Source organism: Heteronotia binoei, chromosome 17, assembly GCF_032191835.1.
Source record: "Heteronotia binoei isolate CCM8104 ecotype False Entrance Well chromosome 17, APGP_CSIRO_Hbin_v1, whole genome shotgun sequence".
Lineage (NCBI taxonomy): Eukaryota > Metazoa > Chordata > Lepidosauria > Squamata > Gekkonidae > Heteronotia > Heteronotia binoei.
Window position 1 is genome coordinate 49123343 of NC_083239.1, and position 25646 is coordinate 49148988.

At 52.2% G+C, this 25646-nt stretch overlaps 1 non-coding gene across 1 annotated transcript; it reads left to right on the forward strand.

Moving 5' to 3' along the window:
- The first annotated feature begins 21979 nt into the window (after positions 1-21979).
- On the forward strand, positions 21980-22046 carry TRNAR-GCG (transfer RNA arginine (anticodon GCG)). The gene has a single exon. It is a non-coding gene; the product is annotated as a tRNA-Arg (tRNA).
- The last annotated feature ends 3600 nt before the right edge of the window (positions 22047-25646 follow it).

Below are 25646 nucleotides of genomic sequence, written 5' to 3' on the forward strand. Positions count from 1 at the left end.
CGAAATTCCATTGAGTCAATCAAACAATTATTGAAGAATAATAAGGAACAAGAGTCCACACCCACAATCACCTAAGGCTCTACCATATTGTTCTTCTATAATTGTTTGATTAACTCAATGAAATTTTTGATAATTTATCTGCTGAGTGTTACGAGTGATACTTAAGGTGTATTAATTTTGAGGCTGGTCGGTGTGGAGGGTTGTGGTAACCTTTATTCCTTGCTCCAGTATCCACACTGCTCTTTGTTGGTTGCTCAGTCCCCAGGTTGGGGCAGGGGATCCCCCGGTCTGGAGGCCCTCCCCCCACTTCAGGAGGTCCAATTCTGTGAGCCCCCAAAGAATAATGAATAGGTGCCCCTATTCATTTTTTCCAATGGAGAGAAGGCATTGAAAAGGTGTGTGGTCCCTTTAAATGTGATGGCCAAAACTCCCTTTGGAATTCAATCATGCTTGTCACAACTTTGCTCCTGGCTCCACCCCCAAAGTCTCCTGGCTCCAACCCCAAAGTCCCCAGAGATTTCTTGAATTGGACCTGACAACCCCACACACACCCTGGATGTAGCCAATCCCGCAAGGGGTTACAAGGCTCTTTTTTGTAAGCTCTTGGAGGATTGGCTCCTGCTAGAATTCCACCCCTGGGTATCGGAATTGGGTAAAAAAGAGAAGCAAATCCAGAACGCTGGGTGGTACAGGAAAGGAAGGCACACGAAAGGCAAATGGGGCCTTCCGTCAGGCCTCAGGCAACCAGCAGTATGGTTTTAAAAATAATTAACTGGAGCCGGTTTCATCAGCAAATGTTCTTTTTTGTTTAACTGTCTGACTTTTAATCAGCTCAATGAAATTGAATAATGATACGAAGCCTCAATGGAGATATCTTTGGGAGGTTTCCGGGACAAAGAATTAGTAAAAAGTTTCTTTTCAGACTGGATTATTTTTACCCAGGGCTTTTTTTTTTTTTTTTGAGCAAAAGAGCCCCGTGGCGCAGAGTGGTAAAGCTGCAGGACTGCAGTCGGAGCTCTCTGCTCACGACCTGAGTTCGATCCCAGCGGAAGCTGGTTCGGGTAGCCGGCTCCAGGTTGACTCAGCCTTCCACCCTTCCGAGGTCGGTAAAATGAGTCCCCAGCTTGCTGGGGGGGAAAGTGTAGATGGCTGGGGAAGGCAAGGGCAAACCACCCCATAAAAAGTCTGCTGTGAAAACATTGTGAAAGCCGCATCACCCCAGAGTTGAAAATGACTGGTGCTTGCACAGGGTGCTTGACCTCTTTTTTTGAGCAGCAATGCACAGGAACACAGTTCCGGCTGGCTTGGTGTCAGGGGGTATGGCCTAATATGCAAATAAGTCCCTGCACAAAACAATGGTGATGTCAGGGGGTGTGGCCTAATATGCAAATGAGTTCCTGCTGGGTTCTCTTCACAAAAAAGCTCTGTTTTTGCATGACCTGGCAAAGGGGTGTGAGTGCGTGTGTGTTTGTTTAAAGTGGTATGTCTACAAATTTATTTAAAAAAACAAGAGCCAGTGTCTGTAGCAATGCTCCCTCTAAGCTCCGGAGTCTTCTGAGCAAAAATTCTAAGTCGTGAGCTCCTGGCATTAAAGTTGTGAACTGCTGCATCAATTAGTGTGCTCTGGGGCCATTTTTCCTGAGCTGAGACAAAAATGTGTGAGCTCGAGGCTAAAAAACTGTGAGCTCACACTAACTCAGCTTAGAGGGAACACTGGTCTGCAGTGGCCATTCAGGGATGTCAAACTCATTTGTTACGAGGGCCGGAGCTGATAGACATGTCCCTTTGTTGGCAACGTGTGCCATAAAATGTAATGTCAGACAGGGCTTTTTTTTGGAGCAGGAACGCCTTTGCATATTAGGTCACACCCCCTTGATGTAGCCAAGCCTCCTGGAGCAACAGGATTGGCTACATCAGGGGTTTGTGGCCTCATATGCAAAGGAGCGCCTGCTAGAATTCAACCCCTGGTGACAGCTAAAGATCCAGTTCAAATCCCCAATTGCTCTGGTTCTTGCTAAGTGACCTTGGTCCAGTTGGTCCCTCAGTCTGGCCCACCTCGCAGGGTTCTTAGAAACAGAGTGGGGAGAACTATGCACGAGCTCCTTCGCAGAAAGGCAGGATATTGATTTGTTATTTTATTTATTGACATTATGCATTGCCCGCCTTTCTCACTTGGACTTAGGGTTGCCAGGTCCAACTCAGAAAAAAAACCTGGAGACTTTGGGGGTGGAGCTGGTAGACTTTGGGGGTGGAGCCAGGAGATGTCCCCATTCCCTTAAATAAATAAATAAAAATACACCAGTGAAGTGCCCCTGAATACAGTCTTCATTTCCGCATTCCCCAGCAGCTGCAGTTTCACTAAATGAAAGTGAACATGCGCACCCCACACTCTCACAAAGCAGCCAAAATAAACAGCAAGCAAGGACAAACTTTTGTGATCTCACTGGGGCAATTTACTCACGTTGCTGAATATAATAATCTGCTGTATTTCAACCAACTTCTTCAGGCTAATGAACTCTGCGTTTCAGCAAGCTGAGGACCGTAGTGTAGGCCACTGTCCCTAATCATGTGTTCGAGTAACTTTGTGAATCATTCGAGAACAGGGCAACAATATTGCCTCCGTAGAAAAGCCCTCAAATAAATTAGCGAATAGGCCGAGGCTCCAGCTAGTACTGGCAGAAGAGGTCTGCCGTCCTATGAGGGCAGATTCGGGTGAGTAGCCATGCTTTCGTACACATGCACACTTGTACCCAGAATTAAGTTTTATTGGTCTTAAAGGTTCCATGGGACTCAAACATTGACCTATGAGGACGTTCTGGCCTCCAGGCTGCCAGTCATTCCATACAGGAAGCATGCCAGAAGAGGGCGCTGCTGTGCTATAGCCCCACCAGCGTCACTGGCCGAAAGGCGGTACTGCAGCTTTGGCAGTGGTCAGGTGACCAAAAAGGGCCCAATCAGGTTCCACCTGGTGCTATAAGTCTGCCCTGTTCTTGGTCTGAGGCACTGTTTTTGCCGGGAGAAGGCGAGGAAATCTGCAGCTGCGTGGAGCCCTGTCCCCGTTGCCTGAGATCTGCTAAAACGCCTGGCCTGTTGCCCGCTGCATCATCCCCTAGCCCTCCCATCCGGGTGGGCCGTCGCTGGGACGGTCAGGCAGCCATCTGGATTTCCGCTCCTGAACAAACCGGGCTTTTTGTCTGCATGTTAGTCACAAAAGGGCAGCTTAAAGCAGCTATTAGAGAAGCGGCAAACCCTCAATCGGAAGAGGGGGGGAGAGGCATTAATAGAGCCCCAGTCCCTTTGTTATCCCCTGGTAGAATAAGCCTCCCGGATGTTTTAATTGGTGTTTCGCCCAGATACAGTTAATGAGGCTATTACGTTAATTACAGGAATGTTTGTGCTGGAAGCAGAAAGTTTCTGGTTTTCCCCATTCTGTCAGCCCAGGAATCTCTCCTCCTTGCCTCTTGGCGGCTGTAGGTCTGGCCGAGTCATAGGGCTGCTAACTCTAAGTTGGGGAATTCCTGGAGATTTCGGGGGTAGAGCCTGGGGAACAGGGCCGGCCCTACCACTAGGCAAACTAGGCCATTGCCTAGGGCGCAGCCTTCTGGGGTGCCGAATTGGGCACCCTCATCTGACTCGGTGATGTTAGAAATGCAGGGGGCACGCGCCAGAAACTAGCCTTGCCTAGGGTGCCAGATAGCCTAGGGCTGGTCCTGCTGGGGAAGGCGGGGGTTAGGGACGGGATAGACCTTCAAAGCATCTATTTTCTCCAAGGTGACTAACTTGTGTCGCCTAGAGTTGCCAAGTCTAATTCAGAAAATACCTGAGGATTTTGAGGGTGGAGCTAGGAGACTTTGGGGGTGGAGCCAGGAGACATTCCCTAAAATAAATTCCTACCTACCTCCCTCTCTTCTATTTTCTTTCCTTCCTTGCTTGCTTCCTTCTTTCCTCCCTCCCTCTCTTCTTCCTTCCTTCCTTCCTTCCTTCCTTCCTTCCTTCCTTCCTTCCTTCCTTCCTTCCTTCCTTCCTTCCTTCCTTCCTTCCTTCCTTCCCTCCCTCCGTTCCATCCTCCCTCTCTCCCTCTCTTCTATCTCCCTTCCTCCCTTCCTTTCTTCCCTCCTTCCTCCCTTTCTTCCTCCTTCCCTCCCTCCCTCCCTCCTTCCTTCCTTCCTCCCTCCCTTCCTTCCCTCCCTCCCTCCTTCCTTCCTTCTTTCCCTCCCCTCCTTCTTTCCTCCTTCCTTACCTCCCTCCCTCCTTCCTTCCTTCCTTCCCTCCCTCCTTTCTCCCTCCCTCTCTCCTTCCTTCCTTCCTCCCTCCCTCCTCCCTCCCTCCCTTCGCTCCCTTGCTCCTTTCTCTCTCCCTCCTTCTTTTCCCCCTCCCTCCCTCCTTCCTCCTTCGGTTGCATCTTTCATCTGCTTTCAAATTAAATGGCCGTTGCAGTAGGGGTTGGCTGTAGCCAGGGGTGCCATCTCCAGGTTGGAAGAATCCTGGAGATCTGGGGGTGGAGCCTGGGGAGGGTGGGGTTCGGGGAGGGGAGGGGCCTCCGCATAGAGTGCACTTCTCAAAGCAGCTATTTCCCCCAGGGGGAACTGATCTCTGTTGTCTGGAGATCAGTAGACATTCAGGGAGACCTTCAGGTCCCACCTGAAGATTGGCAACCAAGCCTAGACCCCGGCTGATCCACACCCTGACAGCTTCTGACTGTGGATCCCCTCCCCAAGTTTCAAAGTGGCCACCCCTATAAATTGTAATGATTTGACTCTCACCTATCAATTTTATTCCCAACCTTTTGGTGTTATCTATACAGGCTGGCCTGTTCCCTGCGCCATCTGTTGCGTTTGCTGGTGTTGCCGTCTCTTTTTATACTGCTCTTTATTGGCAAGCACTGTCCTTTGGGTGTGTTTTCGATCATTTTTTGTCTTTTTTTTATCATGTGTGAGCTTCTGTCGTGCACTTTGGCGAGCAGTTCCTGAGACTGAGGAACGATTGAATGTTCCGGTGTTTGATACCCAGTTGGTATCAGAAGGCTCCAGCTGTTCCCTGGAGATCTGGCTAAGAAACTCAACTACCAACAGATCATTTCTGTCCTTGAACACACAAAGCTGCCTTATCCTGACTCAGACCCTCCATTCGCCAAGGTCAGTCTTGTCTGCTCAGATTGGCAGCAGCTTTCCAGGGTCTCAAGCAGAGGTCTTTCCCAAAACCTCCTGCCTGGTCCTTTGAACTGGAGATGCCAGGGATTGAAACTGGGACCTTCTGCATGCCAAACTGAGGCTCTACCACTGAGCCACAGCCCCACTCCATGGCTCTCCAGGGTCTCAGGCTGAGGTCTTTCCCATCACCTCCTACTTGGTCATTTTAACTGGAGATGCCGGGGATTGAACCTGGGACCTTCTGCATGCCAAGCAGATGCTCTACCACTGAGCCATTACCCCTCCCAAAGTCACCATAACCTTCCTCCCATCTCCAGTTCTACCTCCTCTGTATTTCACCTGCCCTGCCCTGGCTGGCCGGATCTCGTCAGCGCTCAGAAGCAAAGCAGAGTCTGCAATGGTTAGTATTTGGATGGGAGACCACCAAGGAAGTCCAGGATCACTACATAGAGCAGTGGTGGCCGAATTGTGGCACAGGAGCCACATGTGGCTCTTTCATACACATTGTGCAGCTCTTGAAGCCCCACCACACTGTTGGCCAGCTTGGAGAAGGCATTTTTTCTCTTTAAATCATTTCCCCAAGCCAAGCCAAGCCAGCCAATAGCTTGGAGAATGCATGTATGTTAAAGTTACTTTCTTCTCACTTCTCCCTCCCTCCCTTGCCTCCCTCCAGTTTGGTGTAATGGTGAAGTGTGTGGATTCTTATCTGGGAGAACCGGGTTTGATTCCCCCACTCCTCCACTTGCAGCGGCTGGAATGGCCTTGGGCCAGCCATAGCTCTGGCAGAGGTTGTCCTTGAAAGGGCAGACTCTTATCTGGGAGAACCGGGTTTGATCCTCCACTCCTCCACTTGCAGCTGCTGGAATGGCCTTGGGCCAGCCATAGCTCTGGCAGAGGTTGTCCTTGAAAGGGCAGACTCTCATCTGGGAGAACCGGGTTTGATTCCCCACTTGCACCTGCTGCAATGGCCTTGGGTCAGCCATAGCTCTGGCAGAGGTTGTCCCTGAAAGGGCAGGCTCTTATCTGGGGAAAACCGGCTTTGATCCCCCACTCCTCCACTTGCACCTGCTGGAATGGCCTTGGGTCAGCCATAGCTCTGGCAGAGCTGTCCTTGAAAGGGCAGCTGCTGTGAGAGCCCTCTCAGCCCCACCCACCTGAAAGGGTGTCTGTCATGGGGGAGAAGATGTAGGAAATTGTAAGCCGCTATGAGACTCTGATTCAGAGAGAAGAGCAGGGTATAAATCTGCAGTCATCTTCTTTCCCCTCCCTCCCTCCCTCCCTCCCTCCCTCCCTCCCTCCTCCCTCCCTTCCTTCCTTCCTTCCTTCCTTCCTTCCTTCCTTCCTTCCTTCCTTCCTTCCTTCCTTCCTTCCTTCCTTCCTTCCTTCCTTCCTTCCCTCCCTCCCTCCCTCCCTCCTTTGGGGCTCTCAAACATCTGACATTTATTCTGTGTGGCTCTTAGGTGAAGCAAGTTTGGCCACCTCTGACATAGAGGCAGGCAATAGGCCACCACCTCTGAACATCTCTATCCTGACCTGGATGGCGCAGGCGAGCCTGACCTCATCAGATCTTGGAAGCTAAGCAGGATCGGCCCTGATTAGTACTGGGACGGGAGACCACCTGACCCAGGAAACCCAGGGCCCCTCTCCGGAGGCAGGCAATGGCCAACCACCTCTGGACCTCTCTCACCTCCAAAACTCTATGGTGTCTACATAAGTTGGTGGTGACTTATGCACACTCTGTGAGGCTGCCTGAAGGCCACCCCTGCTTCTCCGCTCAAGATGGAACCTTCCGGTCTGCTCTGGACCTGCAGCGGGGTTGCCAAGTCCCCCATAGAGTTTTCCCTCCCAAAATGCTACAGGAAGAAGAAGAAGAAGATATTGGATTTATATTCCGCCCTCCACTCTGAGTCTCAGAGCGGCTCACAATCTCCTTTCCCTTCCTCCCCCACAACAGACACCCTGTGAGGTGGGTGGGGTTTAGAGAGCTCTCACAGCAGCTGCCCTTTCAGGGACAGAGTCTCAGAGCAGTCTACAATCTCCTTTCCCTTCCTCCCCCACAACAGACACCCTGTGAGGTAGATGGGGCTGAGAGAGCTCTGACAGAAACTGCCCTTTCAAGGACAGAGTCTCAGAGAGGCCTACAATCTCCTTTCCCTTCCTCCCCCACAACAGACACCCTGTGAGGTGGGTGGGGCTGAGAGAGCTCTCCCAGAAGCTGCCCTTTCAAGGACAACTCTGCCAGAGCTATGGCTGACCCGAGGCCATTCCAGCAGCGGCAAGTGGAGGCGTGGGGAATCAAACCCGGTTCTCCCAGATAAGAGTCTGTACACTTAACCACTACACTAAACTGGCTCTCCGGGAGCGTCCAGGAGAACCATAGAGTTTTCCTGGAAATGCCTAGAATGGCCTGCGCGTGGCGTCGCTGGCGTGATGACATCACTTGTGGGTGACGTCAACACACCAGCGATGTCGGGGGGAGGATCCCCCCGTTGGCCTAATGTGGAACAGCGGGTTGGGAACCTGCTGGGCGGGAGAATCCCCACCCGGCCCGGGGGCTTGGCGACCCTAGCCTGTACTTTCAGCATCGCCTCGAAAAAGGTGATGGGGGCCACAAGCCAAGCTCTCCGGACCTGGCCTCCCCACTCAACAGCTGCAGCTGGACCCCCCAAACCAGCCGGGTGCCCCCGAAAACCTTCGAAGCTGCCCACCCCAAGCCAGACAGCCCCCCCTAGCTTTTCTCTCTCTCTCTTTCTCTGTGGTTTTTTTTTTAATTCCCGAGTTTAGCATCCCTTTTTATAGCCCGGTTGCTACGGGAACAGTGTTGTTGCTATGGGCGGAGAGGCATAGCAACGCTCTGCTGAGTCTAGTGTTTGTAGGCAGGTGCTTCTGGGTTTGTTTCCATCGACGGCAGGCAACAACGTTGCGTTCCAATTCCCACTGTGCTAACTTTGTCTTTTGACTGGTCCCTTCCACCCCCACCCCCCCCAGAATTCACCCCCTTATTGCCTCTTGTAACTCAATTTCCTCTTCATTGGATTTATCAGCAAATGGATAATTGCCAAGGGGCCTCATCCCAGCGGTCGCCAGGACAACCTGAGCTCCTTTTTCAGGGCTCCAGACCCCCACTTTCAAGGTGGGGAGAGAAACAAGTGGTTGTGTGGTGTTTTTCTTGTCCAGTGACTTATTAGCTGGTTTGTTGTTGTTAGGTATCACACTGCAGTGGACTTGTGGTGATCCCGCTATAGGGTTGCCAAGTCCAATTCAAGAAATATGTGGGGATGTTGGGGGTGGAGCCAGGAGACTTTAGGGGTGGGGCCGGGAATAAGGTTGTGACAAGCAGAATCGAACTCCAAAGGGAGTTCTAGCCATCACATTTGGAGGGACCGCACACCTTTCAAATGCCTTGGAAATAATGAAAGATAGGGGCACCTTTTGGGGGGCTCATAGAATTGGAGCCCCTAAACCAATCCTTTGGAAACTTGGAGGATATTTTGGGGAGAGGCACCAGATGCCATGCTGAAAATTTGGTGCCTCTACCTCAAAAAAACAGTCTCCCCCCCAAAAAAGTCACAGATACCCGTGGATCAATTCTCTATTTTACCCTATGGGAATCAGTTTCCATAGGGAATAATGGAGTTCCCAGCAGACCCACAAATCAATTCTCCGTTAAAGTATATGGGAATCTCTCTTTATAGAGTATAATGCAGTGCCTAGCAGACATTTCGCTCCCTCCACCCCACTTTCTGAAGACCCCAAAGCGGGGGGAGGGCCACCTGGGGATTGGCAACCCTATGCTGCAAGGTTTTCAAGACAAGAGACATTCAAAAGTGGTTTTGTCATCGCCTGCCTCTGCGCAGCAACCCTAGATTCCCTTGGGGGGTGTCCCATCCGAATACGAACAAGGGCCAAATCTACCTCGCAAGGTTGTTGTGAGGATCAAATAGGGTTGCCAGTCCCCAGATGGGGGCAGGGGATCCTCCTGTTTGGAGACTCTCCCCCTACTTCAGCGTCATCAGAAAGCGGGGTGGAGGGGGGGAAATGTCTGCTGGGTACTGCATTATTCTCTATGAAGAGAGATTCCCATATATTATAATGGAGAATTGATTTGTGGGTATCTGAGACTCTGGGGAGGGGGCTGTTTTTTGAGGCAAAGGCACCAAATTTTCAGCATAGCATCTGGTGCCTCTCCTCAAGGCGGCCCCCAAGTTTTAAAAAGGTTGGACCAGGGGGTCCAGTTCTAGGAGCCCCCAAAGAAGATGCCCCTATCCTTCATTAGTCCAAATGGACAGAAGGCATTTAAAAGGCCTGCAGTCCCTTGAAATGTGATGGCCAGAATTCCCGTTGGAGCTCAATTATGCTTGTCACAACCTTGCTTCTGGCTCCACCCCCAAAGTTTCCTGGCTCCACCCCCTGGCTCCACCCCCAAAGTCCCCAGATCAGCATTTCCCTGGGCGGGTAAGAAAGGGCCTCCAGAATGAAACACCGATGCAACCCTTCTGCTCTCCCTCTCCGGATCTGCCCAAGTTCACAGAATCAGCATTGCTGTCAGATGGCTGTCTAGCCCTGGGGTGTCAAACATGCAGGCCCCCGAGCAACTGGCTGCCACCTGCTTCCTTCTCCCTCTCTTGCTTCCTGCTGCATCTCAGCTTGCTTTGCAAGGCTTGCTCGATCGCACAGGAGCTACAGAGCAAAACTTTCATTTTCTCCATTGGCTGAGACTCCTCCTTTGGGGAGGAAGGGGCAGGGAGGAATAGCATTTATGTTGGATCCGGCCCTCATAGCAAATAAGTTCGACACCCCTGGTCTAGCCTCTGCTTGAAAACCTCAGAGGAAGGAGACCCCACCGCCTCCCAAGGAGGAAGCCTGTTCCACTAGGGAGCCGCTCTAACTTGGAGGGACGGTAGCTCAGTGGTAGAGCATTTGCTTGGTAAGCAGAAGGTCCCAGGTTCAATCCCTGGCATCTCCAACTCAAAAGGGTCCAGGCAAGTAGGTGGGGAGACCCTGGAGAGCCACTGAGCTGAGTAGACAATACTGACTTTGATGGACCAAGGGTCTGATTCAGTAGAAGGCAGCTTCATATGTTCACAACTCTTTGGAGAGGGACAGTGGCTCAGTGGTAGAGCATCTGCTTGGTAAGCAGAAGGTCCCAGGTTCTCCAACTAAAAAGGGTCCAGGCAAATAAGTGTGAAAAACCTCCGCTTGAGACCCTGGTGAGCTGCTGCCAGTCTGAGTGGACGATACTGACTTTGATGGACCCAGGGTCTAATTCAGGATAAGGCAGCTTCATATGTTCGTATGTCTGGAAGCTCTTCCTAATTACAGCTTTTGAGTCAGCCTGGTTGAACGGGCATAATGTGTTGATGAAGCAGAAGGCATCTGGATGGGGAGGAGGAGGAAGAGGGCGAGGAAGGGAAAAGAGACTGGTGACCCAATCCACAGAGGCATCCGGGATGGAAGACGACAAACCAGTTTTGCTTCACCGTTGGTGTAGGTGGAAGGAAGAAAACTGGGTTCTCTGGTTCAGCAGCTTTTCTGGCAGGTGGCCTCCTGGGCATCGGGAAGGTGGCGCCGAGCTGTTCCTTTCCGTGCCCTGATCTGAAAATGTTCATTACCACACTGTTGGCAGCCATGCGTGCGCCGCAATGTGGTCTCTGCCACCTGCCACACATAACCCAGGCTCTGGGAACAGCACCCGTTGTGAAATTTTAACTCTGAAGCCAAGCTGCAAAGGCAGGACAGAAATGCAAAGAAGTTGGAGGGGAGGGAAGGAGAGACAGAGAGAGAGAGAGAGAAGCAGATGGGGTGGAATTCTAGCAGGAGCTCCTTTGCATATTAGGCCACACACACCTGATGTAGCCAATCCTCCAAGAGCTTACAAAAAAGAGCCTTGTAAGCTCTTGGAGGATTGGCTACATCAGGGGTGTGTGGCTTAATATGCAAAGGAGCTCCTGCTAGAATTCCACCCCTGTGGGAGGCCTGATTCTGGGGTGTTTGAAAAATGACTTGGCTTCTCATTAGAAAGAACTTCCTGACCATTAGAGCGATTCCTCAGTGGAACAGGCTTCCACGGGAGGTGGAAGGCTCTCCTTCCTTGGAGGTTTTTCAACAGAGGCGAGATGGCCATCTGACAGCAACGAAGATCCTGTGAATTTAGGGGGAGGTGTTTGTAAGTTTCCTGCCTTGTGCAGGGGGTTGGACTAGATGACCCTAGAGGCCACTTCCAACTCTAGGATTCTAATATTCTCTGGGCTGACCTCAGACTGGACTCACAATAACATCACTGGCTCTTGTGGTCCGTTCAGAACGCAGCGGTGCTCGACAAAGTGCTCTGTGTGAGCAGGAAGCTTGCTTTCAACTTCTTGAATGTCTGGTGTAAGGACCTGGTCTAGAGTTGCCAGTCTCCCAGTGGAACAGGAGAAAAAAAGCCTCTGTCTACTCAGACTGGCAGCGGCTCTCCAGGGTCTCCAGCTGAGGTTTTTCCACGCCTACTTGCCTGGACCCTTTTCACTTGGAGATGCCAGGGATCGAACCTGGGACCTTCTGCTTACCAAGCGGATGCTCTACCACTGAGCCACTGTCCCTCCCCAATCAGAAGTACTTCTGGGAGTCCCTCTGTCTGGCGATCAGAAGTTCTTCTGGGCACGCCTTTTTTTTCCTTTTGTAGCAGGGACTCCTTTGCATATTAGGCCACACCCCTCCTGATGTACCCAATCCCGCTAGAGCTTACAGGGCTTTTCTTACAGGGCCTACTGTAAGCTCCAGGAGGACTGGCTACATCAGGGTGTGTGTGGCCTAATAGGCAAAGGAGCTCCTGCTAAAAAAACAAAATAAAAGCCCTGCTTCTGGGAGATCTTCAGCCACCACCTGAAGGTTGGGAACCTCTGGGTAGAGACAGCAAGGGAAGGGTCTTCTTCTCCAGCTGCAGAGATCCTCTCCTGTTCCAAGGAATGGATAGGGTTGCCAAGTCCAATTCAAGAAAAATCTGGGGACTTTGGGGGTAGAGCCAGGAGACTGTGGGGGTGAAGCCAGTAGCAAGGGTGTGACAAGCATCATTAAACTCCAAAGGGAGTTCTGGCCATCACATTTCAAGGGACCACACATCTTTTAAATGCCTTCCTTCCATAGGATATAACAAAGGATAGGGGCACCTTCTTTTGGGGCTCATAGAATGGGACCCCCTGGTCCAACATTTTTGAAACTTGGGGGGCATTTTGCGGAGGGGCGCTGGGTGCTATACTGAAAATGTGGTGCCTCTACCTAAAAAAAACCCAGCCCCCCCCCAAGCCCCAGATATCAGCAGATCAATTCTCCATTATACCCTATGGGAATCAGTCTCCATAGGGAATAATGGAATGCCCAGCAGACATTTCCCTCCCCTCCCCCCGCTTTCTGATGACCCTGAAGCCTCCAAACCGGGGGATCCCCTGCCCCCACCTGGGGATTGGCGACCTTAGGAATGGAGCCAGATCCTGCTGCATGCAAATCAGTTGGAGGGGAAGAGGGGCTCGCTGACCTTTCCCCAGCCCAGGCAGCCTTCCCTGGTGAGCCGGCCCTGCTGACCTCAGCCAGTTTCCCAAGCAGAGCGGCTGGCGGGCGAGGCCTCCTCCTCCTCCTCGTCACCACGGCAGGGATTTCCCATCCCGCTTGCCTGAACGTTTTGGATTTAATGAGGCCCTTTGTCAGCTCTTTTCCAGCCAGCCAGGAAAACAGCAGCAGCTTCTGGGCCCCGGTTTGCAGGAGCTCAGAGCTGAGCTTCTAGCTGTGCCAAAGGCAACGTGAGTAGGCCCGGTAGTGAGCAGGCTGCTGGGGGGATCCCTGCCTCCGAAGAGGCATGCACCGTCCCTGGTGCGATGCTGTCACCTGGAAGTGTCAACGTCAACGGGGATGTTCTAGGATTCACGCTAAAAAACCCCGTCTATGGTACCATAGAGTTTTATTGCGAGTCCTAGAGCATCCCTGGCACAATGATGTCACTTCCGGGTTATATCACACCGCACGTGCCGAAGTGGCAGAGGGACTTGGCGACCCTAAATAGGAGGGGCACCCAGGGGGCCATAGCTCAGATGGTGGCTCCCGTTTTAAATGGGTGTGGGGTTAGGGTCGCCAATCCCCAGGTGGGGGCAGGGGATCTCTTGGTTTGGAGGCTCTTCAGGGTCATCAGAAAGTGGGGAGGGGGAGGAGGGAAATATCTGCTGGTCATTCCATTATTCCCTATGAAGACCGATTCCCTTAAGGTATAATAGAGCACTGATCTGTGGGTTTCTGGGGCTCTCGGGTGTTTTTTGATATAGAGGCTTCTTATTTGCAGCAAAGCATCTGATGCCCCTCCTCAAAATACCCTCCAAGTTTCAAAAGTTTGCAGCAGGGGGTCCAATTCTATGAGCCCCCAAAGAAGGTGCCCCTATCCTTCATTCTTTCCAAATGGAAGGAAGGCATTCAATGTGATGGCCAAAACTCCCTTTGGAGTCCAATGATGCTTGTCACAACCTTGCCCCTGGCTCTTCCCCAATGTCTCCTGGCTCCACCCCCAAAGTCTCCTGGCTCCACCCCAAAGTCTCCTGGCTCCACCCCCCAGAGCCTCCTGACTCCACCCCCAAAGTCCCCAGATATTTCTTGAACCTGACAACCCTATGTGTGGTTACAGGTGCTCCAGCAGTCAGGAGGTTGTGGGGATCAGGTTTATACTGAAAGGGGGGGTGGGGAATTCCATATGTCTTTGCAGTATCCATGCCATGTGGATCTCTGCCTTTGGGAACCTCCATCTTCAAGAGGCCCTAATCCTCTGAATTCCCAAGGAGCCAGGACAAGAGACAACATCTGTGAAAGGCAACTATCATTTTAAATCTTAATAATACTGTAGTTCAAATGATTAATTAGAGCAAGGGCTGTCAGGACTGTGTTGGAAAATACCTGGAGGCTTTGGGGGTGGAGCCGGGAGAGGGCGGGGTTTGGGGAGGGGCGGGGCCTTGCCAGCGGACAGTGCCACAGAGTCCACCCTTCAAAGCAGCCATTTTCTCCACCTGGAGGCTGGTAACCCTATATCCCAGCAGGGCTCTTCTGATGTTCTTATCTGGGAAAACCTAGGCCTCTCTGCCCTGTTGTTGGCCTTCCAGAGGAAATAGCTGGCCACTGTGTGAGACAGGATGCTGGACTAGATGGACCGCTAGTCTGATCTAGCAGGGCACTTCTGATGTTCTTATGAAGGCCTCGGCCTCTATGCCCATTGTTGGCCATCTCACTGCACTGTCTGCCCCCCTGCCCCTTTGTGCCTCTTCCAGGTGGACAGTGCCGTCAAATCACAGCCAACCTGTGGAGACTCCTTATGGGTATTCAAGGCCTGAGATGTGAAGAGGTGGTTTGCTATTGCCTGCCTCTGCATATCCAGCCCCATTTTCTTTGCTGGTCACCCATCACAACATAATGCCCCTGTATAAATCAATGGTACGGCCTCATTTGGAGAACTTTGTACAATTCTGGTCACCCCATTTCAAAAAAGACATTAAAGCACTGGAAAAAGTGCAGAAAAGGGCAACTGGAATGATTCAAGGGTTGGAACACTTTCCCTATGAAGAAAGATTAAAACGCTTGGGGCTCTTTAGCTTGGAGAAACGTCGACTGTGGGGTGACATGATAGAGGTTTACAAGATTATGCACAGGATAGAGAAAGTAGAGAAAGAAGTCCTTTTCTTCCTTTCTCACAGTATGAAAACTCGTGGACACTCAATGAAATGGCTGAGCAGTCGGGTTAGAACGGATAAAAGGAAGTCCTTCTTTACCCAAAGGGTGATTAGCACATGGAATTCATTGCCACAGGAGGTGGTGGCAGCTATAAGCATAGCCAGCTTCAAGAGGGGATTGGATAAGCATATGGAGCAGAGGTCCATCTGTGGCTCTTAGCCACAGTGTATTGTTGGAACTCTCTGACTGGGGCAGGGATGCTCTGTATTCTTGGTGCTTTGGGGGTGGGGAGGGTGCTCAGTGGGAGAGCTTCTAGTGTGGACGTCCTGGTGGCACTTGGGTTTTTTGGCCACTGTGTGACACAGAGTGTTGAACTGGATGGGCCATTGGCCTGATCCAACATGGCTTCTCTTACGTTGCTATATAGAGCTGAGGTCCATCAGTGGCTATTAGCCACAGCTTATAGTTGGAACACTCTGTCTGGGGCAGTGATGCTCTGTATTCTGGGTGCTTGGGGGGGCACAGTGGGAGGGCTTCTAGTGTCCTGGCCCCACTGGTGGACCTCCTGATGGCACTTGGTTTTTTTGGCCACTGTGTGACACAGAGTGTTGGACTGGATGGGCCATTGGCCTGATCCAACAGGGCTTCTCTTATGTTCTTATGTGACTCAGAGTGTTGGACTGGATGGGCCATTGGCCTGATCCAACATGGCTTCTCTTACGTTATTATGTTCTTAACCATGGCAAACCCTACTTAGTTTCAGAGCTGATGAGATCTGGCTAACCTTGGCTATCCAGGTCGGGACAGAGGCAAACAGAGGTGGTTGGTGTCTGCATTGCAAACCTGGACTTCCTTGGTGGTCCCCCATTGAAGTACTATCCAGAGCCAACCTGGCTTAGCTTCTGAGATTTAATGACAGCCAGGGCTGTTAAACTCATTTGTTTTAAGGGCCAGATCTGACATAAGTGAGACCTTATCGGACCGGGCTGTGTGTCATAAGATGTAATGCCAGGTAGCAGAGATAGAAACTTTATCAAGGACACAGACAAACAAAATTAAACTTAAAACATGCTTAAAAGATTAGCACTCTTGCAATATTTTATTTAATGGTTTCTGATAATTGACACCTTTTGCTTTGAATTCTTGCACAAAATCTAGCGACGATGTCTGTGCTGTAGCAATCTTGAGTAGGTTGTTCAGGTGTTGTTCAGGCATGTGTCTGTAAGTTGCAAACCTACTCTTGATGTATTGACATTCATTACAGAAATCTCATGGTCCATGCTTTGAGCCTAAGACCCCGGGGGAAAACATGAAATGGCTGGGCATTGCAAGTTTTTGTACATGTTGCTTCATGTGCAGGTCACCCAATGGAGAAAACAGAGGCTTTGCTTTGTAGCTTTGCTGTGTGATTGAGCAAGCCTGGCAAAGCAAACTGTGATGCAAAAAGAAGCAATAGAGAGAGAAGGAAGCAGATAACAGTGAGTTGCTTGCAGGCCTGATAGGAGCCCTCTGGGGACCTGCTCCGTCCCTCAGGTCCTACACCATACAAGTCTGTTGCCCACCAGGCACAAAAATACCAGTAAAAGAAATTCTTCCCCCAGTTCTCACAACAACCCTGTGTGGTGGGCACAGCTGAGAGAGAATTACAGGCCCGAAGTTACCTAGTTTTGCTTCATGAGTGGGGATTCGAACCCAGCCCTCCCACATCCGACGCCACAAAAGCAGCTGTTTTGCATGGGTTGCAGCGCGAACGCAAGGCCCCACAGGAGAAGGTGTCTGCCTTAGTCGGTATCAGGTTCAATCGTGTCTGAGAGCTGCTGAGAGGGATAAATTGACGGGTGGCACACCTCCCTTAGTGAATTCCTCGAGGCTCTGGACTTACGGCCCTTCTCTACCGGAGTGAAATCCCATCCGCTTCAGTTTCCCTGCAGATCATGCCTCGGTGATTGTTTGTGTCTCACGCTGTAATTTTGGCTCACAGAGAGCCTCGCGGGAGCTCTCCCCGGAATGGAAACTCTGACGACAGAAGCGTCCCAGTAGCTTCCTAAGTGCTCCAACGACGGCCCTGCCAGGGAAGGCGCTTGGAAAACAGCCTGTCTCTTATTTAGGACAACGATCAGGGTAAGACGCTTTCCCTGCTCCTGAGGCCTTTGAGCCGCTCTCCCACCTGGATCCGAAGCTCTCCTTGGCTTTACTATCCCTTCTTGGCTGCCCTCCAAAGCCGCACGGTGTGTACGAGCGGGCTCGCACGGAATCTGCACACAGGCACGTATACCGCTCTGTAAGCAGCGCAGAGTGGTAAAGCTGCAGTCCTGCAGGCCGAGCTCTCTGCTCACGACCTGAGTTCGATCCCGGTGGGAGCTGGGTTCAGGTAGCCGGCTCAAGGTCGACTCAGCCTTCCACCCTTCCGAGGTCGGTCAAAGGAGTGCCCAGCTCGTAGTGGGGAAAGTGGAGACGACTGGGGAAGGCAAGGGCAAACCACCTCGTAAAAAAGTCTGCCAAGAAAACGTCGTGATGCGACGTCAACCCATGGGTTGGTAATGACTTGGTGCTTACGCAGGGGACTACCTTTACCTTCTCAGCAGCCCCGTGGCGCAGAGTGGTAAAGCTGCAGTACTGCAGTCCGAGCTCTCTGCTCATGACCTGAATTTGATCCTGGCAGAAGCTGGATTCAGGTAGCCGGCTCGAGGTTGACTCAGCCTTCCATCCTTCCGAGGTGGGTAAAATGAGTCCCCAGCTTGCTGGAGGAAAGTGTAGACGGCTGGGGAAGGCAATGGCAAACCACCCCATTGAAAAGTCTGCCATGAAAACGTTGTGATGCGAGGTCACTCCAGAGTCGGAAACGACTGGTGCTTGCACAGGGGACTACCTTTACCTTTAAGATGTCCCTGCTCTTGCATGAGAAGAATGCTGTCTCTTCTCTCCACCCATTCCCTGTTGCCTTTTCCTTTTTGGTTGGAGAGCAGGTGTGGTATCGTGGTTAAGATGTCATATTCGGTTGTGGGAGGATCTGAGTTCAGATCCTCGCTGGGGCTTCAAACTTCCCGGGTGACCATAGGCCAAACACTCTCCACTGGGCTCAAATTAGGGTTGCCAAATCTAGTTCAGGAAATATCTGGGGACTTTGGGGATGGAGCCAGGAGACTTTGGGGGTGGGGCCAGGAGAAAGGGGGCGATGAATATGATTGAACTCCAAAGGGAGTTCTGGCCATCGCATTTCAAGGGACCGCACACCTTTTAAATGCCTTCCCTCCATTGGAAAGAATGAAGGATAGGGGCACCTTCTTTGGGGGCTCATCGAATTAGACCCTCTGGTCCAATCTTTTTGAAACTTGGAGGATGTTTTGAGGAGAGGCACCAGATGCTATGCTGAAATTTTGGTGCTTCTACCTCAAAAAGCAGCCCCCCCCAAAGCCCCAGATACCCACAGATCAATTCTCCATTATGTTCTATGGGAATTGCTCTTCATAGGGTATAATGGAGTGCCCAGCTGACATTTCCCTCCCCCCCTGCTTTCTGATGACCCTGAAGTGGGAGGGGGAGGATTAACTACATCAGGGGTGTGTGGCCTAATATGCAAAGGAGCTCCTGCTACAAAAAAGCCCCACAGGCGTTCCTGTCCTACTCTGCTTGCTGTTGAGTTCTTTGCACATGAACCGTTGCTACGTTATTGATTGTGTTCATGTCCGTTGTTCACTATTTCCCTCTGAGGCCTTTATGCAGTTTCTGCCTTCACGTATATGTGCTGCAATCGTTGATTGGTTCATAAACATGTTTCACCTCTGGCACTTTGCGTTTCTCTACTCGGAGGTTTCTCCTTCTCTTCTGTTTCTATTAATTGGGAGACCCCCAAAGGACTTAGCAGACCATCAGCTCCCTGCTTGTAAATGGGGCACAGGTCGAGGGTCAAACTGGCAGGTGCTGGACCACACCTCAATCTACCCCCCACCCCCGAGGTTTCTGGGGTTACCAATTTCCCAATCTGAAATCATCAGATATGTTTTTAAAATACCCCAAAACAGACTGCAAGGATTTGAATGAGGGGTGGGCGGGTGGGAGACAGGGTTGCCTCTCTCCTACTGACTAGACCGGGGGGGTGGTGGTGGCCAAACTGGGGCTTGGGAGCCAATTGTGGCTCTTTCACACATATTGTGTGGCTCTTGAAGCCCCACGTGCCCTGTTGGCCGGCTTGGAGAAGGCATTTCTCGCTCTAAATCACTCCTCCATGCCAAGCCAGCTGACAGCTTAGAGAATGCATTTAAAATAAAAGTTGCTTTCTTTCTGCCCCTCCCTCCTTCCATTCCTTCCTCCCTCCCTCTCCCTCCCTCCTTTCCCCTCTCCCTCCCTCCCCTTCCTCCCTCCTTCTCCCTCCCTCCCTCCCTTTCCTCCTCCTCCCTTCCTCCTTCCCTCCTCCCTCTCTCTCTTCCCTCCTCCCTACCTTCCTCCTTCCCTCCTCCCTCCCTCTCTCCCTTCCTCCTTCCTTCCCTCTCTCCCTTTCCTCCTTCTCTCCCTCCCTCGCTTTCGACCTGATACATTACTTCTGGATGATGTCATTGTGCCGGCACAGCAACAGGCTCTTTGGGGGGCAAGGATCCCCCCAAGCGGCCTCCTCCCTGCTGGTGGGTCAGGACCTGCCAAATCGAGGGATCCTCCACCCCTGGTGGAAACTTGGGAGCCCTACTGCTTTGGAGGGTGGACCCTGAGGTCCCTCTGCTCCCCAAACGCTTCCTTCTCTGTGCTCCACCCCAGATCTCCAGGAGTCTCCCAACCTGGAGTTGGCAGCCTTACATAGAGAGCCTTTCCCCAACTGCAATGGCTCTTCTACTGGAGGGAGAGCCCCTTAAATTAGAGGAAGAAGAAGAATTGCAGATTTATACCCCGCCCTTCTCTCTGAATCAGAGACTCAGAGCGGCTTACAATCTCCTTTATCTTCTCCCCCCACAACAGACACCCTGTGAGGTGGGTGGGGCTGAGAGGGCTCTCCCAGCAGCTGCCCTTTCAAGGACAACCTCTGCCAGAGCTAGGACTGGCCCAAGGCCATTCCAGCAGCTGCGAGTGGAGGAGAGGGGAATCAAACCCGGCTCTCCCAGATAAGAGTCCGCACACTTCACCACTACACCAAACTGGCTTTCTTGTGGTGGGGCTAAGACAGCTCTCCCAGCAGCTGCCCTGTCAAGGACAACCTCTGCCAGAGCTCTGGCTGACCCAAGGCTATTCCAGCAGGTGCAAGTGGAGGAGTGGGGAATCGAACCTGGTTCTCCCAGATACGAGTCCGCGCACTTCACCACTACACTAAACTTTGAGGAGGGCTTGGACTTCAGTGAGCCGGACTTGTCTTCTGCTGGTGAGTTCGGAGACCTTCGGCCCCCCCCCCCCCCTCTTCAATCCAGGATTCTGCCTTTCCCTCCCAGCTGCTCAAGGGGGAATTCCCGTCCCACTCAGCCTCCTCCTTCCACCTGCGGGGCTGCAGGGCCGTAGCTTTGCAAGCTGTTCTGGCGAGATTTAATCGCGGAGACAGGGAGAGAGAGGGAGAGAGAGAGAGAGAGACACTTGCCTTCTGGCAGGCGCTCAGATCCCCCCCCCCCTCTCTCCCTCCCTGGCTGCCTCCTTTTGGCAGGCAAGGAGTTGCTTCCAGGCGCCGGACTCGCTTCGGGTCATCCAGGGAACGATCCAGAGCCAGCGATTCTTGGAGGGCTCGCGAGCTGGGAAACGACGACGGGAGATGCGGTCTGGCAAGCCCGCCTCGGCCGCGGGGGCTCTGGCTGCGCTCCCTTCTCATCACCGTCGACAGGTAGCGCACCTAATCGCATCCGCCTTCCCGCCTCACTTGCTCCAGTGTCTTCTGGATTGAACCCTGTGGAGGCCCCTAGACCGTCGGAATCTTGGGCGGGGGGGGCCTCACAAACGATCTCAGGGCCGGTGCGTGGGAGTAGGCAGTCGCCTAGGGCGCCCCCTGGCCTAGGGGGCACCCCTGGGCGCCCCCTCACTGACGCTTGACTCTGGCTCCTGACCGCTGTCCCCTTGTCCTCTCCCCATCACCAAGCTGCCCCCTCGGCAAAGCCAAGCCACCCCCTCTCCCTGATGTGTGCCTTGGCCTCCCACCTCGTCCTGTCCTGCCACCCTCCTTCCTGACATGGCCGGCACGCACTGATCCTCACAATTTTTTTATAACATCACTTCTTTTTTTTTTTTTGAAAAATCAAAAATCAGTAAATTAAAAATGTGAAAAGTTTCAAGTTTGGCGCTCTTCAATTTCCCTATATTTTTTAATAATACGGAGGGGGGGGGAGCTAGTGGGTGATTTGTCTAGGGCAACAGAAAGCCTAGCGCCGGCCCTGTCCATGGCCCTCCACGGCAGCCTGCAAGCGCCTTCTTTAAGAGGGGAGCCAGTTTGGTGTAGTGGTTAAGCGTGCGGACTCTTATCTGGGAGAACCGGGTTTGATTCCCCACTCCTCCGCTTGCACCTGCTAGAATGAGCTGCTCTGAGCCTCTGTCCTTGAAAGGGCAGCTGCTGTGAGAGCCCTCTCAGCCCCACCCACCTCACAGGGTGTCTGTTGTGGGGGAGGAAGATAAAGGAGATTGTGAGCTGCTCTGAGCCTCTGTCCTTGAAAGGGCAGCTGCTGTGAGAGCCCTCTCAGCTCCACCCACCTCACACGGTGTCTGTTGTGGGGGAGGAAGGTAAAGGAGATTGTGAGCTGCTCTGAGCCTCTGTCCTTGAAAGGGCAGCTGCTGTGAGAGCCCTCTCAGCCCCACCCACCTCACAGGGTGTCTGTTGTGGGGGAGGAAGGTAAAGGAGATTGCGAGCCGCTCTGAGACTCTGTCCTTGAAAGGGCAGCTGCTGTGAGAGCCCTCTCAGCTCCACCCACCTCACAGGGTGTCTGTTGTGGGGGAGGAAGGTAAAGGAGATTGTGAGCCGCTCTGAGACTCTTCGGAGTGGAGGGCGGGATATAAATCCAATATCATCTTCTTCTTCTTTAAAAGCCCCTTGGACTAAGCTGCAAGGGAGAGGCAGAGAGAGGCAAACTCGGCAACAACGCCAGCTGCAGCCGCACCAGGCAAGTCGGGCAAAGAGGAGCTCAGTTGCTGGCTGCATGTGCAACCCGCGAGGGCTGCAAGCAGGGGGGAAACCAGGGGGGAAAGCCAGGAGGGACGGTGGCTCAGTGGTAGAGCATCTGCTTGCGAAGCAGAAGGTCCCAGGTTCAATCTCTGGCATCTCCAAAAAGGGTCCAGGCAAATAGGCATGAAAAACCTCAGCTTGAGACCCCGGAGAGCCGCTGCCAGTTTGAGGAGACAATACTGACTTTGATGGACCCAGGGTCTGATTCAGTACAAGGCAGCTTCGTATGTTCATATGTTCATCCCAGGGCCCCTAAAGGCATGGGGACTATAGGCCAGGGTCTACTTGGCCTAATTGTTAATCCGGCCCTGCTCCTGGCCCTCCTATCCCCGTCGAAATCAGATCTTTGGGCGTGAGGTGGGGCTCCTGGTGTTGCCATTTGCAACTCACTCCATCCTCTGGCACCGTGACTTGCAGGGGTGGAATTCTAGCAGGAGCCCCTTTGCATATTAGGCCACACACCCCTGATGTAGCCAATCCTCCAATAACTTGCAAAAAAGAGCCTTGTAAGCTCTTGGAGAATTGGCTACATCAGAGGGTGTGGCCTCATATGCAAAGGAGCTCCTGCTAGAATTCCACCCCTCCCTGCTGCTGCACACCTAATCTAGGGTTGCCAGGTCAGTGTGGGAAAATACATGGAGACATCGAGGCGGAGCCAGCAGAGGGCGGGGTTTGGAGAGGGGAGGGGCCTCAGCAGGGTGCAATGCCCTAGAGGGGCCCCTTCAAAGCAGCCATTTTTTCCAGGGGAGTTGATAAACGCGACAGCTGAAATATAGGAGCACAACAAGTCCCCAAACATTACATAAACATTTCACACACTTTTTAAGAGCCAGTGTTGGTGTAGTGGTTAAGAGCGCGGACTCTTATCTGGGAGAATCGGGTTTGATTCCCCACTCCTCCACTTGCAGCTAATGGAATGGCCTTGGGTCAGCCATAGCTCTGGCAGAGCTGTCCTTGAAAGGGCAGACTCTTATCTGGGAGAATCGGGTTTGATTCCCCACTCTTCCACTTGCAGCTAATGGAATGGCCTTGGGTCAGCCGTAGCTCTTGCAGAGCTGTCCTTGAAAGGACGGCTTCTATCAGAGCTCTCTCAGCCCCACCCACCTCACACGATGTCTGTTGTGGGGAAAGGAGATAAAGGAGATTGTGAGCCACTCTGAGACTCTGACTTAGAGAGGAGGGCAGGGTATAAATCTGCGGTCTTCTACTTCTTCTTCTTCTATAATATATAGTAACAATATTTATTTGTCCATTATTCACACGCATACAGTAGCAGAACACAGTCCCATGAGAAATCCGATTCCTCACTTCCCTCTTCTTGAAAAAAAGTGAAAAAGAAAAAAAATGAAAAGCTTTTAGCACCCGCTCTTTCTTGCTCCCGCGGTGAACTTTTTCAAACCATCCAACAGTCCACCAGAACTGATAATATTCATTCAACAGGGAAGTCTCTTCCATGGGTACAGATGAAGGCTGAAATCTACAGCAAACATACGGACACGCTTTCTGGTAACAGGCGGTTTCGGTACAACTTTCTCAGCATTTTATAATAACTCGGATCCTTATTCGAAAGTTCCTAGTTCTGGGTTGGGAAATTCTTGTCTATCGAGGGGTGGTAATGTAGCCAACCTCCAGGGGGGGCCTGGAGATCTCCCACTTTTACACCTGATCTCCAGCTGGCAGAGATCAGCTCCCCTGGAGAAAACGGCTGCTTGGAAGGGTGGAATCTGTGGCCTTGTACTCTGCAGAGGCCCCTCCCCTCCCCAAACCCCGCCTTCTCCTGGCTCCACCCCTAATCTCCAAGTATCTTCCAACACAGACCTGGCAACCCTAAGGGGTGAAGAAGAAGACTGCAGATTTATACCCCATCCTTCTCTCTGAATCAGAGACTCAGAGCAGCTTACAGTCTCTTGTATCTTCTCCCCTCACAACAGACACCCTGTGAGGTGGTTGGGGCTGAGAAGAAGTGGAAGAAGACTGCAGATTTATACCCCGCCCTTCTCTCTGAATCAGAGACTCAGAGCGGCTCACAATCTCCTATATCTTCTCCCCTCACAACAGACACCCTGTGAGGAGGGTGGGGCTGAGAAGAAGAAGCCTGCAGATTTATACCCTGCCCTTCTCTCTGAATGAGACTCATAGCTTACAGTCTCCTATATCTTCTCCCCCCACAACAGACACCCTGTGAGGTGGGTGGGACTGAGAGAGCTCTCCCAGCAGCTGCCCTTTCAAGGACAGCTCTGTGAGAGCTATGGCTGACTCAAGGCCATTCCAGCAGGTGCAAGTGAAGGAGTGGGGATCAAACCTGGTTCTCCCAGATAAGAGACCGCACACTTAAGCACTACACCAAACTGGCTCTTCGATGTCCGTATGCCCAGCACTCAGACCTCCATATACCAGGAAGGAAAAGGTTAAGGAAACCGGATTGAGTTCCCTCTTTGAGGGGCAGGCCCCTCAACACACACACAGTATAGGCAAGAAAAAGTTGCACCCTCTCTCCCTCTTCTCATGGGACTGTGTTCTATCATTGTATGCGTGTGAATAATGGTCAAATAAATATTGTTACTATATATTATAGAAGAAGAAGAAGTAGAAAACTGCAGATTTATACCCTGCCCTTCTCTCTGAATTAGTCTGAGAGTGGCTCACAATCTCCTTTATCTCCTCCCCCCACAACAGCTTCCCTGTGAGGTGGGTGGGGCTGAGAGAGCTCTGACAGCAGCTGCCCTTTCAAGGACAACCTCTGCCAGAGCTATGGCTGACCCAAGGCCATTCCAGCAGGTGCAAGTGGAGGAGTGGGGAATCAAACCCAGTTCTCCCAGATAAGAGTCTGCCCTTTCAAGGACAACCTTTGCCAGAGCTATGGCTGACCCAAGGCCATTCCAGCAGGTGCAAGTGGAGGAGTGGGGGAATCAAACCCGGTTCTCCCAGATAAGAGTCTGCCCTTTCAAAGACAACCTTTGCCAGAGCTATGGCTGACCCAAGGCCATTCCAGCAGCTGCAAGTGGAAGGGTGGGGAATCAAACCCGGCTCTCCCAGATAAGAGTCTGCCCTTTCATGGACAACCTCTGCGAGAACTCTGGCTGACCCAACGCCATTCCAGCAGCTGCAAGTGGAGGAGTGGGAAATCAAACCTGGTTCTCCCAGATAAGAGTCTGTCCTTTCAAGGACAACCTCTGCCAGAGCTATGGCTGACCCAAGGGCATTCCAGCAGCTGCAAGTGGAGGAGTGGGGAATCAAACCCGGTTCTCCCAGATAAGAGTCTGCCCTTTCAAGGACAACCCCTGCCAGAGCTATGGCTGACCCAAGGCCATTCCAGCAGCTGCAAGTGGAGGCGTGGGGAATCAAACCCGGCTCTCCCAGATAAGAGTCTGCCCTTTCACGGACAACCTCTGCGAGAGCTCTGGCTGACCCAAGGCCATTCCAGCAGCTGCAAGTGGAGGAGTGGGGAATCAAACCCGGTTCTCCCAGATAAGAGTCTGCCCTTTCGAGAACCACCTCTGCCACAGCCATGGCTGACCCAAGGCCGTTCCAGCAGCTGCAAGTGGAGGAGTGGGGGATCAACCCTGTTTCTCCCAGATAAGAGTCTGCCCTTTCGAGGCCGACCTCTGCCAGAGCTATGGCTGACCCAAGGCCATTCCAGCAGCTGCAAGTGGAGGAGTGGGGAATCAAACCCGGTTCTCCCAGGTAAGAGTCCGCGCACT